Below are 16511 nucleotides of genomic sequence, written 5' to 3' on the forward strand. Positions count from 1 at the left end.
TGGTTATAGTCTTCTTGGCTTTTCCCTTTTTAACCTACAAAATTTTTCTTTTCCTCCTTTCAGTAGCTGACGTTATTTAATATAAATAAGGTTTCAAAATGTGATTCTTTCTATGTTGGGATTACTTTTCATCAGGTATCAGACTGCAAATTTATTTCCATCATATTATAGCTCACATAATAAGGTTATATGAAACAACTGTTTGAAACAGTGACCCACTATATTTCAAGATTCATGAGCTGCTTTGTACCTTGAAGTATATCAAGCATCTTAAAATTGTTTGGAACAGAATATGTCAACATAAAAGCAAATTGTAGCATCAGAAAATACTAAATCATCCTCTTTTCTTTTCCAAAATGTGAACTGTGCTAAGATCATCAGAATTTATTGATTCTACAGAGAGGAGAAAAGTTATTTAACATTATTATGGGAGAAACTAGTAAATACAGAGACTACTTTTCACAGATTTCCACTTATTTTGAGAGGTGTATATATAGTTTGTATATATATACACACACATATTTATATGTATCTATATCTATAGATAGGTAGGTCTCCCATGCATCGGTGGCAGAGCAAACCATATATGCAATACATCCTTTCTCTTCTCATCTTTTCCAAGTGTGATTTCAGATTATGGTATAGCTTTTAAAATGGCATAAAATTGCATATATATATATATATATATTGTTAAAATTACTTTCACAAATTGTCCCAATATCATTTGTAGGTAAGAGATGTAGCAATGAATGACAATTTTTCATTTAGATGAGGCATGTGATGCCAATGAAAGCATTAACATTTATGGAACATTTTTATAGATAAAATAATGTTAAATTACATTGCTCATACATTCCTTCTGTTTATAATTAAAGAGAAATTCATAGATGCACAAGATCATATTCTGCCACCAGTGTATTCATTAGCAATACAAGCATTTAGATAATTACATAATAATGCATTCTTCACTGGCAGTTAGTAGCAGAAGAGAAGATTCCTACTTTAATTTCCTTATATTGCTGTAGTAATCATAAGCTTTCAGACTAACTAATTCCCTCTAAAATATTGCATTCATCTAACTCTTCTGCTCCTCTCTATGGAAATCTGAGGAAGATCAGCCTGCTCACTTCTGCCTGCCTAGGCAATGTCACACACCCAGGGCTGGGTGCTATGCATGGGCTCCACAGAGACAGGAAAACTATACCCAAAAATCCTAACAAAGCTCGATGCCTATTGTGTCTGGCTCTGTCTGTGCAACTACAAAAAGATATTACAACCACCCAATGGCACATTCCAGGAGTACAACTGTGGGCACAGTTGTGTTGAGCCATATGGTGCCTCATGACTCGATTACACATGAAGAAGATACACAGCTTTGATTTCCATCTTTACTACAACCAACCCAAGCTCAGAGGTTTGTTAATTGTGCCCCACTGATGAATTCATCAAACTCCTCACTTGGAGACAGCAGAGTTGTCTTTGCAACTCATGTAGGAAGCAGACATTGTTAGAAAGGAAAATACATACACACAGGTTCATCATAATTTGTATAAATGTACACCAGGGGAGACCTGTGTACCTGCATTTCACACCAAGACAGGCTTACTTGTCATTATCAGTTTCTGTGCTCTCAAATTTGTCTTCCAGAAAACAGATAAACAAAAAAAAAGAAAACTCTCACCAAAGAAAAAAAAATCTCAAGAAAAATTGCAGGTTGCTATAAATATGGACCTTTCTGTGACCTAAGTTACTTTATGCTGGTATACCTCAAATATGCACAGTCTACAGAGAGAAAAAAAAAAAAATAAAAGAAAAGTGTCAGGAAATTTAATTGCCAACAGGATAATTCTCCAGAAGTAGGAAACAACCAGCAAGCTAAAAATAGCTAAATGTAAGTGGGCCGAAGTGACCTAGATAATCTGAAGAGGATATTGCAGCTAAGTGAAAGGGGGCAGAGAGCTATTAAATGTTTTTCCGCTTTAGAGGTAAAGGAATGACATAAAGAGGATGCATTTTTTTCTCTTAAGTTATTTTACTCATAGTCTTATAGAACTGGGAAACATAAGATTTACAAGATATTTGTAACCTGCTTGACCTTCTATACATATGTTTCTTGCCAATCCACAAAAGGAATACATCTTTGATCAACTCTAAAAACATAATATTAAAAATAAAGCTTGTTTAACACTGGTTTCCTTGCTTTGTCTAACGGGGAAAACTAACTGAATAGCTTTGTATGGTATAGAGGGTCACAATATAGCTTAGGGATCTGAAATGTTGAGGTTTTCAAGTGTAGTTCATTTCATGAGGTGTTACTAAAAAGCATCTATTGTAACAACAAACAAAATATTACAGTCACACTGTCTCATAGTGAACCTTTTTTTTTTCATTTGAATCACATTCAACATAGGATTTTTTTTGTGCAAATGAGAAAATTAATTTCAAAAAGAGAACTTCACCATCCCAGATTCTGAATGAGAACAGTTAGATACATTTTCATGCAGAAAGTAATTTCTGCTTTAATGGTTTAACTTTACTCCCTACAACCCCTCTTTTTATTTTTTTCCCTCCACTGATTGATTTTAAACAAGTATTTGGGCATATTTAGTCCAAATTTATACAGTAGGTCCCCATCTTCCAGTTCTCTCAATGAGACAATGGGTTTTATATATATTTGGGTTGGATATCAAAGACTGGGGAGATTTCCAGAAACAAGGTAGTGTCCAAATGGCTTTGGGGCTGGGTGAGTTGAAGGAGATAAATCACCACACACCAGTTCCTGGCCCAGCCACTTGGTAGCTGACATTCTGTAGAGATAAATGTCTCTGTCCTCTGGGCTCTCCACTCACTCCTCCCTCCTAACACACTGAATTCCCTCACAGCCCAAAAGTGTGTTGGGTGGGTGTGTTCATTCCCCTGTCACAGATGGAGTCTCAACATAGGCTCCAGCTCTTGGATTACTATTTCTGTGCCTATGAGGGCCATTTTTATGCTATGCTAAATGTGGTGCCATTAATATCTCACTATGGGAAGTGATTGTCATTTCCTGGAAAAAAAAAATCTTGAATATTCTAATGCATAATTAGCATGAAATTATTATAAGAGTAAAATAAGAATTGCTATTCTGGGCAATCCAAGGGCTCTTCTAGGTTCATGCAACTCTGATAGAGGCCTGATCTCCTTAAGAAAGAGTATAAGGATAACACAAATGTAAAATCACATGGTGCTTCTGAATAATGTCCTAATTTCTATGAAATTATGGTTGGAAATTTCACAATAAAGGTTCTGTTTGTTAATGTTCAGAAAATTCAGGATGGACTTAGATTTCTTGCTGATGTGATCTGAACCAAAAAACAAAGCAAACAGTTTTTAAACTTCATGGAGAAATATGAGAGTCACGGTAAAGAGCTCTGTGTGGTGAAGTCTCATTCAGGGCATACGATATGCACAAAAGAAGAAGTAATGTAAGTAATAATTTTTATCTATTAAAATATTTTTTCTTTATGCCAACAAATGCTAAATACCAACTATCATTCAATCACCTTGGATTCAGTATAATGAAATCCTTCTTCAAGCTTTTGGTTGTTTCTCTCTGACCTGAATGATTCTGACCCATCAGTAGTTTTGCCACATCCCTTTACCCGATAATCATCAGCTCAATAGAAATTTGCATGCAACCCCACTGCCAGATCCCCTCTGTTGTCTAAAATGACCTCATTTCTGTCCTTTTGTTTCTTCTCTTACAGAAGCTTTGTGAAACATGGGATCTTTCCCATTTAGTCTTTTTTGGAAGAAAAAATAATATTTTCAGATCCACAGTTTTTTTCAGTCATACTTATATATTCATACAAATTATATTAAAGAAGTAATGCAATTATGAGTCATGTCTTCTTTGGAAACTCTATTGACTCTTCTCCATTATATCAGATGGATCCACATGTCTAGTAATTAGAAACATTTCGGGCAGAAAGAGAAATAGACAAAGTAGTTTAAAATATTACCAATATTAGCATCCTCCTCTGAATACAAGGTTGAAATCACAGATTTCAAAACAATTAATGGCTTAAAGTTTTATAGTTAAGTCTCTTCTGAACCATTGCTTTCTGCAATATTATTTCTATTATAAAAGGTGACTTCTAGTGCCACTGAAATCAAGAGATATGCTCAGAATCACACTATGTGAAGAAAGGTATTAATGCAAAAGGCTTCCTAGGTTCCCTGGCAGTAAGCAAAACAGGAAAAAAGATTGTTTAGCTAGTAAGCCATTACCTAAATTTCCATGAATGCTCCTGTGGAGTGCATTCACATCCTTCCCTTTCCACTTCCACTTTGCCCCAGACAATCACGCAAACCAGAGCTTGAAGGCAAGGGACAAAACAAAAACTGCTGCTGGCTTTTGAGATTATTTGTTTGTTTCAGAAACACACTGTCTGGTGAAAACCAAGGACAACTTGATAAAAGAGGACGAAAGAGGAAACATTTGATTGAGAGATCCATGGCATCCCTAGACAAGAGGCCATCATAAGAATGATGTGGCAGATCATTTGGAGAGGAGTCCATGGGTGCAGACAGGCTCCAAAGTGAAATGCTACATGTGCAGAGCCCGGTCTGGCTTGGTAAGAGTGCACCTTGGGATCCCCAATTCTACAAATACCACCCACACCAGAACCCTCATCCCATGGGCCCCATGGGAGACCCTGAACCCCTGACTGCTCACTGTCCCTGGTGGCTGAACATGCTATGGCTCTGTGGCTACATGTCAGCACATGAATGTCCCTGAGTGATTTGTGTTTCCATGACTATGAAGGCAGTCATCATATTAGGCAAGATTGATGTTTTGTATTATTAAGACATTCATAGTAAGATATATGAAAAAAAACTGGAATGTTGTTCAATGTTATAAAGGGTAGTGTAACTCCAGATGGCTTTTGTTAGTTATTATCCAATTAATCCATCAGCTTCTCTGCAAAGAAGTTAAAGGTGCAGTGTTTTATTGCCCTCCAATACACACCCTTTACAACCTGATCATATAGCAGTCAGCCATCATCTAGATTCCTGACATATTTCCTGCTTGTGACCTAGGGAAAAATGCTTCACTGATTGCTTTAATTGCAACTTTCTAGGTAAAGTTTCTCCTGTTTTCTATATTTTTATATAATTCTCAGTTCATTAACATATTTTTTTCAGTTCTAACTGTTGCTAGGAGGAGACTCATCATTTAAACTTTACATATGTAGTAAATATACATATGGCATATTATAGGATATAATATAGTATACTCTCTTACTATAGTGTACTAAAATAATATCTGACATTTTGTATACCAAAAATAGTGCGGCCAGCAGGACCAGGGCAGTGATGGTCCCTCTGTACTTGACACTGGTGAGGCCACACCTCAAGTCCCACATCCAGTTCTGGGTCCCTCTCTACAAGAAAGACATTGAGGGGCTGGAGCCCAGAGAAGGGCAACAGAGCTGAGGAAGGGTCTGAGGAAGCTGGGGCTGTTCATACTGAAGAAAAGGAGGCTCAGGGAAGACCTTATTGCTCTCTGCAGATTTTTTTTTTCACTGAATGAGTTGTCAATCATTATAACAAGCTGCCCAAGGAGGTGGTGAAGTCACCACCCCTGGAAGTGTTTGGGAAATGGCTGGACATGGCACTAAGTACTATGGTTTAGTTGACACGGAGGTGTTCAGTCAAAAGTTGGGCTTTTCCGGCCTTAATCATTCTATGATTGCTTACAGAAATTGTCAGGTGTGAATACAAACACTGAGTGAATAACTGAATCATCAGTACAGACTGCATAGACCAACTCAATTCCTTGTTGATTTAAGCAGAAATTAAAAGATCAAAAAATATCAAGAGAAACATGCACTGGGGTTTTCCACACAGGCAAAAATACAAGAAGGAACTGTTTGGATGCTGCTTCACTATGCAGAAGCATGAGATGAGATGGCAAACAGCCTATCTGATAACCTTATGTAAGGAGAGTGTGGTACACCTTGATAGGTGCATTCACTTCCTCTTTTGCGTTCCTTCCTCATCTTCTCTTCAGCATAGCTCCGGTTTTCTGACCTTAAATACTATTTGCATTTCATTTTTCTTGATTTGTTCTATGAGGACACCACTTTTGAATGCATATTTGTCAGAATTACAGAAAATCTTACTGTCTATAAGCCCTGTATATTGTCCATAACTGAATCAAGACTTGATTTTTCTCCTTCTGTGCGCTCTGACCAGGTGCTTTAAGAATGGCTCCCTTAAGGTTTTATATCTTATTCAAACATGGCATTTAAAAATTCTGTGAGAAGATGATTGAGATTTTTCAGTGCATTTTGCCTGAAATTCCTTACAACTTTAGAGTCATTGCTATCAGGGGGGAAAGATAACTCTCCATCTTTTTAATTAAGGATTTTTAATGTTTCATGTAGTAATTGATTACAATTCTGTAATGGAACTCTGCTTCTACCTGTGTGATAAACTTTGTTGCTTATACCTGATTGCATTATGTGTCTCGTGCATGACTTCCTTGTACCAAATGCCAAATGGGCCTTTAGATGATTTTTCCCCAAAGAAAACAAGTTCTTGACTTAAAATGCAAATTTACATATGATTGTTGACTACAGAGAAAAGGAAAAAAAATCAACACATTTGAAAATTGCCATAATATTTTTTTTTTTCAATCCAGGATTCAAAAACTCTGTTATAAGATAGAATATACAGAATACATGGCTTGTTTCATGCATAGACAGAGCCTCATAGATTGTTTCATCCTGCAGCCAAAGACTATTCCAATTAAAAAAAATTAAAATGAGAAGAGTCTCATTTAATATGTATTTTAGAACAATGCTTGCCTATGTCTTGGTCAATACTTACAGCTTTCAACAGGATTCCAAATGGAATCACAACTTATTACAGTTTATTATTACTATTCTCAGGGAGTTATGTCAGGGTTAGTTTGTTGGGATTTTTTTTTAGTGTAAAGGATTTTATTTTTACCAACGGTTTAGGTTATAGAGTAAACATATATATATATATCTGTATATTTTATATCAACTTATTTTTATATATATTAAACTGTACAAGACTGAACAGAAGAGATTTTTTTTTTATCCTTTTCCCCTAAAACCTTAGTTTCAATAGAACCAACTCCAAGTACTTGGGCATAAAAAAGCATCCTGTTTTTAAGTCAGCAATATATGCTCTCACATTAATAGTGCCAGGAATTAAATGTGATAGACTTTAAGGGGCAAATCAATCAAACACACTATGAAAAGCAGATAGAAGAAAAAATGTCTATTCTGTGCAATAACACCTGTCATGTAGATTAGCAAAAAAAGTGTAGGTATTAGCAAATTCAGTGATATGAGCATCAATATTTAATAAGACTGGGATACAAAAACACGAGGGAAAAAAAAGTGTACCAGAGTGGGAAAAAAAAGTTATTTTTTTTTTTCAAATAACTTTAATAATAATAAAGCTGCTTTAATAATTCTCTAAGCAAAAACCTTATAGGGTGTCCATGTCAATTTTTCCACTGCTGTTGAGAAATAACTGCAGCTATCATCTGCAGGGTGACAGATTTTTCCCTTCACAACTCCCAAGTGTAAGATCAGAGAAAGAATGGAGGAAAGCAGCAATAAAAATCATAGATATTCTTGATCCTGGTCCAGAAGCACCCTCAGAATCTGATGGAGCCACTTCCCATGTCAAAGGCAGACATGAAAGGTCCTGTGCACACACAGTTACTTGTAACCATTTAAAAATAAGATTATTTTTTCTTCTTAAGACCATTCTTCATAGTGATCTATCTTCTTCATGGCAAGTAGGACCTAAAATACAGGCAATGGTTTAAAGAAATTAAAATTAATAGAAGCTGTATTTGATCCAGCTGTAATATCAGCAGGCCCTTTGGAGGACTGAAAGTCTTTGTGCACAATACAGATACCTCAAAGCATAATTTTAAAAAGTGATACACGAAAATACAAGAGCTTACTGGCCTGGCGTGGGTCATCTCATCGTTACCAACACTGATACATCAACACCCCAAAACGCAGTCTGTAACACTGATGTGGTCTGTCCAAAACTAAATACTTTGTGTTTTGGAGGGTTTTCTTTGTTTTGCAGTGCCTGCTTTTTTCACCTTTAAGGCATACTTTTTAAAATGCTTTATGCATTTAAACACATGAGGGGAATTGCCAAACTTCCTGATGTCAAAGACAGACTATAAAAAAAAGGATATATGTGTGAGAGGCACAAATTGCACCCACGGACTCAGGAGGTTTAGGGATGCTACAGAGCAGCAGGGGAGGGCAGGAGCCCACTGGAGACCCGACCCAAGGGGTGCAAGTGAGGAGCTGGGCTGGTGTCAGTTTCTGCCTTGCTTTCAGCTTCGCTGACTAATAGAATGTGACACAAGGACAGATGCTGGATCTGTTTAAGTGATGCAAGAAGATCAAGAGTGAGAGGTCCACCAGTCCTAAATGTACAAGCTTGCACCTGCTCTTCTACTCTCTTCGTTGATCCTGAGAGATGAGATTAATCTTGTTCAGATAGGGAGAATGGTCAATATTATTTGCTTGAGCATCACTAAGTTTCCATAACATTCAGATAAATGTGGACAATAGCTCAAAAATTGTTTCTTTCTTCTGGTTTTATTTTTGAACATCCAAATATAATATAAATCCACTAGTCTTATTTGTCTGTATGAAGAGTTTTGCTTTGGAGATTCTGAAGATGATTAGATGCAATAGTAATGAATTCTGAGCACGGAAATGATGATGTCTACTGCCTGCAACAATCATGCAAATTTGTAAATGTTTACAAATTCACAAGCTAGACATATGCACCACTGAGACCAATATTGTAGTGCTATATTTAGCTTGTTCTTATTCCTCTCTCAAGGTATATATACAATAATAACTTCAAGTGAACAATTTTATATAGGTTAATCTATTTTACTTGAACTGCAACGAAAAAAGGATGAGAGTTTGAATAGAAATCTAGTGGTGCAAGGCCAAGTGTGAGGAGGAAAAGGTGAAAGATCTCAATAAGTATAACTTGATTATTTTTTTCCCTTAGCAAAACATATTACAAATGCAAGTCCAGTGCCCTCTATTGCCAGCAGTAGTGATTACTTTGCTTATTTGGCATGTCTGATACATTTCAGGGAAGCTCTTGTTATTCTACAAGAATCTATAAAAAGAAGAATGAAAAGACAAATAATTTTAGCATAATAGAAGTGCATGTGTTTTAGTCCCTAACTCACTCAGAAATTTCAGATTAAAAGCCTGTTATACTGCACCATCTTAGAAATCTCTAAAATGCAGTCTGCATTCACTCAGACATTTCTAATGATGAAAGTGTTTTGTAATGCAGATGCTCATTGTTTCAGATAATGCACTTGCACAGGTGTTAGAAGGGGAGTAATTTTCGTGGAAAACACTTTAAGCCTTAAAATTTGATTTGGAGAAGTAACATAACCTCTGCACGTGCAAAAAAACCCCAGAAGATACTGAGAATACCTTCACAACCTTCCTTGGCCCAGCTGCAGCAGTGACAGCTTTAATTCTGTGTGACAAATGGGGATTTCCTCCAAGGGCTGCTGCACTCAGGGATGGATGTCTGTGGCACAGATCTAGGGGATGGGACCAGGCTTGGAGATGGGGACAGCTCTGCTGGAGAAAGAGCCCATTTTCCCCGTGGAAAAGCTGCTCCTGAACTGTAGCTAGTTTTGAATTTATGCCCTCTAAGGCAAAGAAGAGGAAACATGTCAGTGCTTGTACAGTCATGGGAGCAGACAGAAGCCAGCCTCACTTGCAAGAAAAAGGTCTTTTGAGATACACAGCCAGCAGCCCCAGCTCCACCAAAAGATTTGCAGATAATGAGGTAGAAGGAGAAGTTTCACTTATCATCAAAGTGAAAATTAATCTGCTCTCCAAAAGCTGTCTTGTTAAACTGCCATCATTTAGACATTTTTTGGAGGGGAAAAAGAAAAATAAGCCTGCAACAGGCAAAGTCGTATAGTCTCCTGGTAATGGGAGAATGTTCTGGAGGAGAAATATTAGAAAATCCCTTCCATTCAGGCACACAGAAAAAAAATTGTCACTGTCTAAACATTAATTAAAAAAAAAAAAAAACAACTAAAATGCAACCACAACCGATAGAGACATTTTCATTTGTTTTTTTGTTGATGTCGAACGTCCATCTTTGTGACTTTGAAGCCAAACCAAAAACAATTTTTCTCCTCTCTAGGTTTTCAGTGAAAGGGTTCTTTTCTGTACTGACAGTTTGCAAAGCATCTCCAGCTGTGTGACAGCCACAGTGGGTCATGAGGCTCAGAATTCTGATGTTACCAAGAACAGGGAAAAAAAAGAAACCTTCCCTCTTAAATACTACTTTGGTTTTGTCATGCTGTATTGTGACACCACACAGCTTCTGGTTCTTCTTGCTCTCACAGTAAGTGATGGTAGAAAATCTCTATCTCCAGTGCTCAGGCCTCTACACGGGGCAAAATTAAATATTTATAAATAATAGATGGATTATTTAGGGAGACATTTACTAAGTATTTCACCAAGAGTAAGCTAAAAAATCATTTTTTAAACAAAATATAAAAAGTCAACAAGTTATTAAAATTGAAAGCTCACATACAGTGGTGATGCTATGTGTAAAATTCAGTGCATGAGGATTTTTGTTGTCTTTAAACCGTGCCTGTTTCTGTTTTTAGTAATGCTCTGTTCATGATAACTTACTTGGTCTTACAAAAAAATCTATAAAAATATATTAATAGATAGAATTTAATTCTGGAACTTATACTAAGTAAAATAATTATCAGTATTGCCATTGATATTACCTTTAAAAGTACAGTGAAAATAATTTTAAGTTACTTTCCATTCCAAAGGAAATGTAATTGATGCATAATAAATATTTACACAGCAAGAATCCCATTTTACTGCATCATAAGAAAAGATGCAGAATATAGAGCACTAATAGTTTATTATATGTATATATATCTATATAGCTATAGATATATCAATGCAAATAATTCTGAGCATGCCTGATGCTTCCTTATGTATTCTGAAGATATCAAAAAAATAAAAATCTCTTAACACTTAGCAATGCAAATGTGTTTTCTACACCAGGTTGAAACATCATTTGGTTTCAAAAGCTTTTTCTTTAATGATATAGAATGGGCATGATGTGCCTTTGGTGTCTTTTTGCAAGATGTATTTTTAAAAAGTTACTGGCACAAGAAAGCCTGGAATTTAAAAACAAGATGTGTCCCAAGGGTAGTGTTGATCACACAGAGCTGCAACTCAAGTTAAAAGCTATTAATCTTCAATGAAAATTCTGGTTATTTGCCACACTGTAGCAAATAATTGGGCTCCCACATTAGGAAGCTGTTCTTTCTCATCACTTTTACTGTAGTATTTAGAAAGGTTGGCAACAGACATCAAACAGTAATTAGGCATTTAAGATGAATAAATATCAATCATGGTCTCTAACCAACAAAAGAAAAATAATACCAACAAATTTCTTTTTTCACATTTATCACAAATGATACAATTTTAAGTCTATCATGTTTTCTGAGAGTTTTCTTTCAAAAGAAAAAATAAATTCTGAGGCTAGTTACAAGGTATTATCCATGTTTAATAAATTGAGTTAATATCTACCATACTCACCTTTAACACGTGAACTTTAAAGAACTGATAAAAGTTTTAGCACAGACACAATTTCAAAATTTTACTAACAGTCCATCTTTTGTTTGCCCTGGAATCAATGTTCTGATCCTCCTTTACATGTATCACCAAATTAGTGCTCCTTAGATGAACAGAGCACAAGTTTCTTTCTGGTGAAAATTCAGCAGAATTCTAATAATCTAATGTCAGCCTGGAGCTCAGCAAACTTTTATTTATCTTGTTTCTCCAACACGATTTTGTGCAGGCACAAATTCTCTGTAAATGGCAGAAACACCACAGCTATCCAAATGAACTTCTCTGAACTTGTGTACAGTGACTAATATTTTGTTCTGCAAAGCCAGCACTGATGTACTCTCTGGAACTCAATTCTAAACCTGAAATCCCACAGCATCAGCACACCCTACTGATAGCTTTTATTACCTGAAACAACTAGGGATCTTTTCTGGTCTAGTTGACATGCATATGCAACTCTTTTTCTGATTTCAGAAAATACAATGTACCAGCAGACATCAGTGCAGCTTCAGCACACTGATCAGAACCTCAAAGTATAGGATTTAATTCTAATTTTCCTACCAGTCACCTACTCATCTAAGAAGCTGTCTTCATTTGACATATAGGTTAGCTGTCAAGAAAGCAGTTTGGAGAGAGCTAATACTGAACATTTTAATCTGTGTTTTTGTGATTTGCTGCCAAACTCCATCCCTTCCTTCAGCTCCTCTTCTTGGCTATTAACTGTTGTCCAGAAGGATGGCTAAAGACAGATTATTCACAGGGGTAAAAACATTTCTGCGGAAGCAGAATCTTAAAGGAAGTTGAAAAATGAGACTATTCTTGTCTTCTCCACAGAACTTCACCCAATTACTCCCATCCCAGAATCTGCACACTGAAATAACTTTTCTGAGAGTCACTTAAAAAATTTATTTTAATTTGAAGTCATTTTGAGTGATAGCAAGGAAAACAGAGTAAGTGTGTCAGCGAATGCAGCACTGCAAATTTCTCTACTGGATGTCAGACTTTTGGCAGTGCTGTTTCTCTGTACCTCAACTATTTGACACACTGCCTCAAAAGACCAGTAAACTTGTTCATATGTGTCAGTCATTCCTGTTGGCTGATATGCAGAAGACAATCTACAATCACAAGAGACCAGTAAAGAGTCTTGAATAATTTCTGCCTGTCCATGAGCTCAAGAAGGTGAAAAAACCCTGAAACCATCACCCCATCTGCCATGATATAAGCCACATACAAACCCTGAGCAAATAAATTATTTAAACTGCTGTGAATTTGACTAAAGCTGCAAACAATGCCCTCTTGTGTGTTCCCTTTATCCCTGCATGTAACACTTGACTGAAAAATTTAGTTGTTATTCTAAACAATCTCATTAGTAAAAGGTGTATTAAATTTTGCTGGTATTCTACTAGTCACAAATATTTTAAGCGAAACTGTCAACCTTTCTTTCTTTGGCACAAGTTGCATCATTATTGTGTTTCTTCACATGATCACACAAGAATGGAATCTAATTTCACAGTCACCATGCAAACAACTACATCTTAATGTTTCCATCTGCCCATAAAAGGTGCCATTTTTCACAACTTACATTCTCTGCAAAAAGGAGAACTATCAAATTATCTTTTTCATTACAGAATTAGTTGGCATATACAAGCTCTCTCCTATATGCAAGTAAAGAGTATTTCCATCTTCAGTAGCACTTTCTGCTTTGAAGCCTCTTATGCAATGAACAAGGCAAAATATTCAACCAGTGAAGCTGCATAAAATCATTTATAATGAGGTACAGGCACCGTTAAGGTAACTGTTGTGTCTGTTTCCAAGTGCCAGCTGAGAGTGGCTACATTTGCAGGACTGTGACAGATTTGTATTCTCCCAAAACACATAGATTTCAGCTATATGAAATTTTAAAAGTTGGTATCTGAGCAAAAACTGCTTTACCCAGGACCAGACCTACCTCTAGTGAGAGTTCTAATTACAGTTCTATTATTAAAAAACTAGGTTATAATACTTTCCTTTAATGTCGTTATGTATGTCCTGCAGAACTTCATTATTTTATAGATAAACTTCATCTGAGGTCAAAGAAAACTTCTTTCTGAATAAAATTATATTAAATTATTATGTTCCACATTTTTAAAATTGCCTTAAGTTTCAACTTATTGCGTGTCATTTAAAATGGTAAACCAAGAAGTTGTCACTCAAGAAAGTCACACCCCATATCTGTGACTGCAACGAGGAAAAGAGAGGTCTCGGGTTACCTCCTCTCATTTCTCTTACACTTTAAATTTACTATTTTATCTCATTAACATTGAAAGGCAACTTTTGGCCTTTCCTACTGAAACTTTGATTTTCTTATAGGTGGGTTGCACACCGTAATTTTCAAGGCCCAGATTTTCTGTATAATTCATTTTCTGGCTAGCAAGAGAAGTAAAAATTAGAGAGAAACCTGCTCTTTTGAGCAATGTAAGAGGGACCTGCAAAATTTATTTTCCCCACTTCTTTGATTTAGAGTACCCTGCTCAACTTGCTAAAAAAAGTCTGAAGAGAGACACATCCTCACCCATAGCAATTGAAATATTGCTGACATTTCTGCTATCTTTTCCTAGATACTCTTTCACAGACTTCTTGGTAACATTCCAGAGGTTTTAGGTTCTGCACATCTCAGACAGAAAACTGTCAAGATTGCGTGGCTGAAAGTTTGTTATGGATTTCATGTTAGGGACTTGACTGCTAAATTTGAGGCATCAGAGTGAAGGAGCTACACATGATCCAACTGAAATGTCACTGTGGGCATGGCCAAAGGAAGGACAAATCTCTTCCACCACAGGTAAAAATTATACGTGGGTTCTCAAGTTATGCTGGTGGCACATAAACTAGAAAATTATTTTTCAGTTCTTTACAGCTTCTCACATTTAAAAGCATTATTTGTATTTACATCACAAAGCATGTGAAACAACTTGCAAATCTGAGTGTTTTGGAAGCTTAGGCCGAGAATAAATGTACTGAGACATAGTATTGAATTGTTAGGAATATAGTGCAGCTCTCTGGGGAGAAATGCACTATACATCCAACGCAAATGAAGATTTAGAATATTTAGAAGTTTTATTTTATTTTGACTATATAAAAATGGGGGGGGGGTTGTGTATGGAAGGTAGTGGATGGGAGAGAATTTTCTAACAATTTTATTTAACTGTTAGTATTTTACAGTTAGCGATCTGGATTTCACTTTTCACAAATAAGAGAAATGAACCATGTAATAAATTTCTTTCTTAATTCCAACCCTGTAGGCTAATCTACTCAAGACGGCACCCCTAGAACTACACAGGATTGACTAAAAAGCAATTCTGCAATGAAAGTAATTCATTTAGCATTTTTACAAAGCTGACAATGATGAGAAATCACTAACAAGTAGTAGCCTGCTAACTGAAATCGATTCCACAGCTAGAAACAGAGATGGATTTCAACCACTGCAAACAAGTCAGGAGAAGAGGGATAAATTGTAGACTTCACATGGAAATCCACTTTCATATTTTGAAGACCACCTCTCCGAGCTGTTAGAAGACCGAGAAACATTGTCCTGGGACAGTTTTTCTATACAGCAAGACGTCTGTTATTTCTGTCCTAAAAAACCCAGAAAGTAGTTTCTTCAAGATGTAAAGATCAATAGTTTTTTGATAGCTGAAATAAGGAGACCCTGTCCAAAAAATCCAGGTCAAGCTTCAGGCAAATAAAAACTTGAATCATAATGTTTATGAGGTTTTTCTCAGAGCCAAAATGAAGTACAGGGAGATTAGTACTTTAACAAATATATGTTTGCAAGTGCATTTTCACGTGCATATATAATAGTATAGAAATACTATTATAAAACTCAAGTAAAAAGTAGCTAAAACATCATTAAACTGCACTAAATAGAACTAGAATTGGAGGAAAGGCCTCTAGATCATTCAGATGAATAAGTCAAACCCAACATTAAAAGCATGTGTTGATAGGTATTTTCTAAACCTTTCATAATTCTTGTTATTCTTCTACAGACTTGGTCCAAGTTTCCTCAGTAATTTCAGCTTTGCTATTCCATAAAACAATCATTTCTGAGAAAACAATGCTCTAGGAGCATTACATTTTCTTTAGATGTAGAAGCAAAACAGTTACTCTTCATTTTCCACAACTATTTCTGTGACCATAAAAAGTCCTAACTGGTAATACATTTCAAATTAGGCTGTATCAGATGATTGTTGCTGTGGTTATTTATTCATACATAGAAAAGCAAGATTATAAAATACTCAAGTTAAATCTCACTATTGCCAAAAACAAACAAACAAACAAACACAAAACAAAAAAAAACCCAACAACAACAAAAATTTGCATCTTTCACCCTTTGTGAAGCACTTCCATTATCAGAAACATATTAAAGTTGTCTCTTTTTTTTCTGCAATAGTACCATGTTGTGGATTCATTTTGTTTGTGATTAAATACAGTTCCCAGAGTTTTCCTTTGCTTTATTATTGCCAGTTCAGCTATCTCCCCACTTCTGTATGCATATGTTGTACTGCTGTCCTACACCTAATACTTGACGGTTGTCTTGTAATTACATCATCATTCTTCAAGCCAGTATTTCATCCTGATGCAGTCCTCCGAATTGCTGGACATCTCTGCTCTAAAGATGCTGAGCACAAATGTGTGCTGTCTAAATTACTTGAATCAGTGTTAGAAAATGTTCTAGACCATTCAAAAGCCCTGTGGGACTCCCTGATGGACTAAACCACTGCTGAGCATGTTTTTCAACATTATGGTGATTGTATTCAGATTATC

The 16511-nt window shown here is 36.0% G+C and overlaps 1 protein-coding gene across 14 annotated transcripts in view; it reads right to left on the reverse strand.

The window, feature by feature from the left end:
• The window catches only part of DMD (dystrophin), a 1142416-nt gene that overhangs the window by 844303 nt on the left and 281602 nt on the right, over nt 1–16511 (reverse strand). The window lies entirely within an intron of this gene.

Source organism: Sturnus vulgaris, chromosome 2 (assembly GCF_052056855.1).
Source record: "Sturnus vulgaris isolate bStuVul1 chromosome 2, bStuVul1.hap1, whole genome shotgun sequence".
Lineage (NCBI taxonomy): Eukaryota > Metazoa > Chordata > Aves > Passeriformes > Sturnidae > Sturnus > Sturnus vulgaris.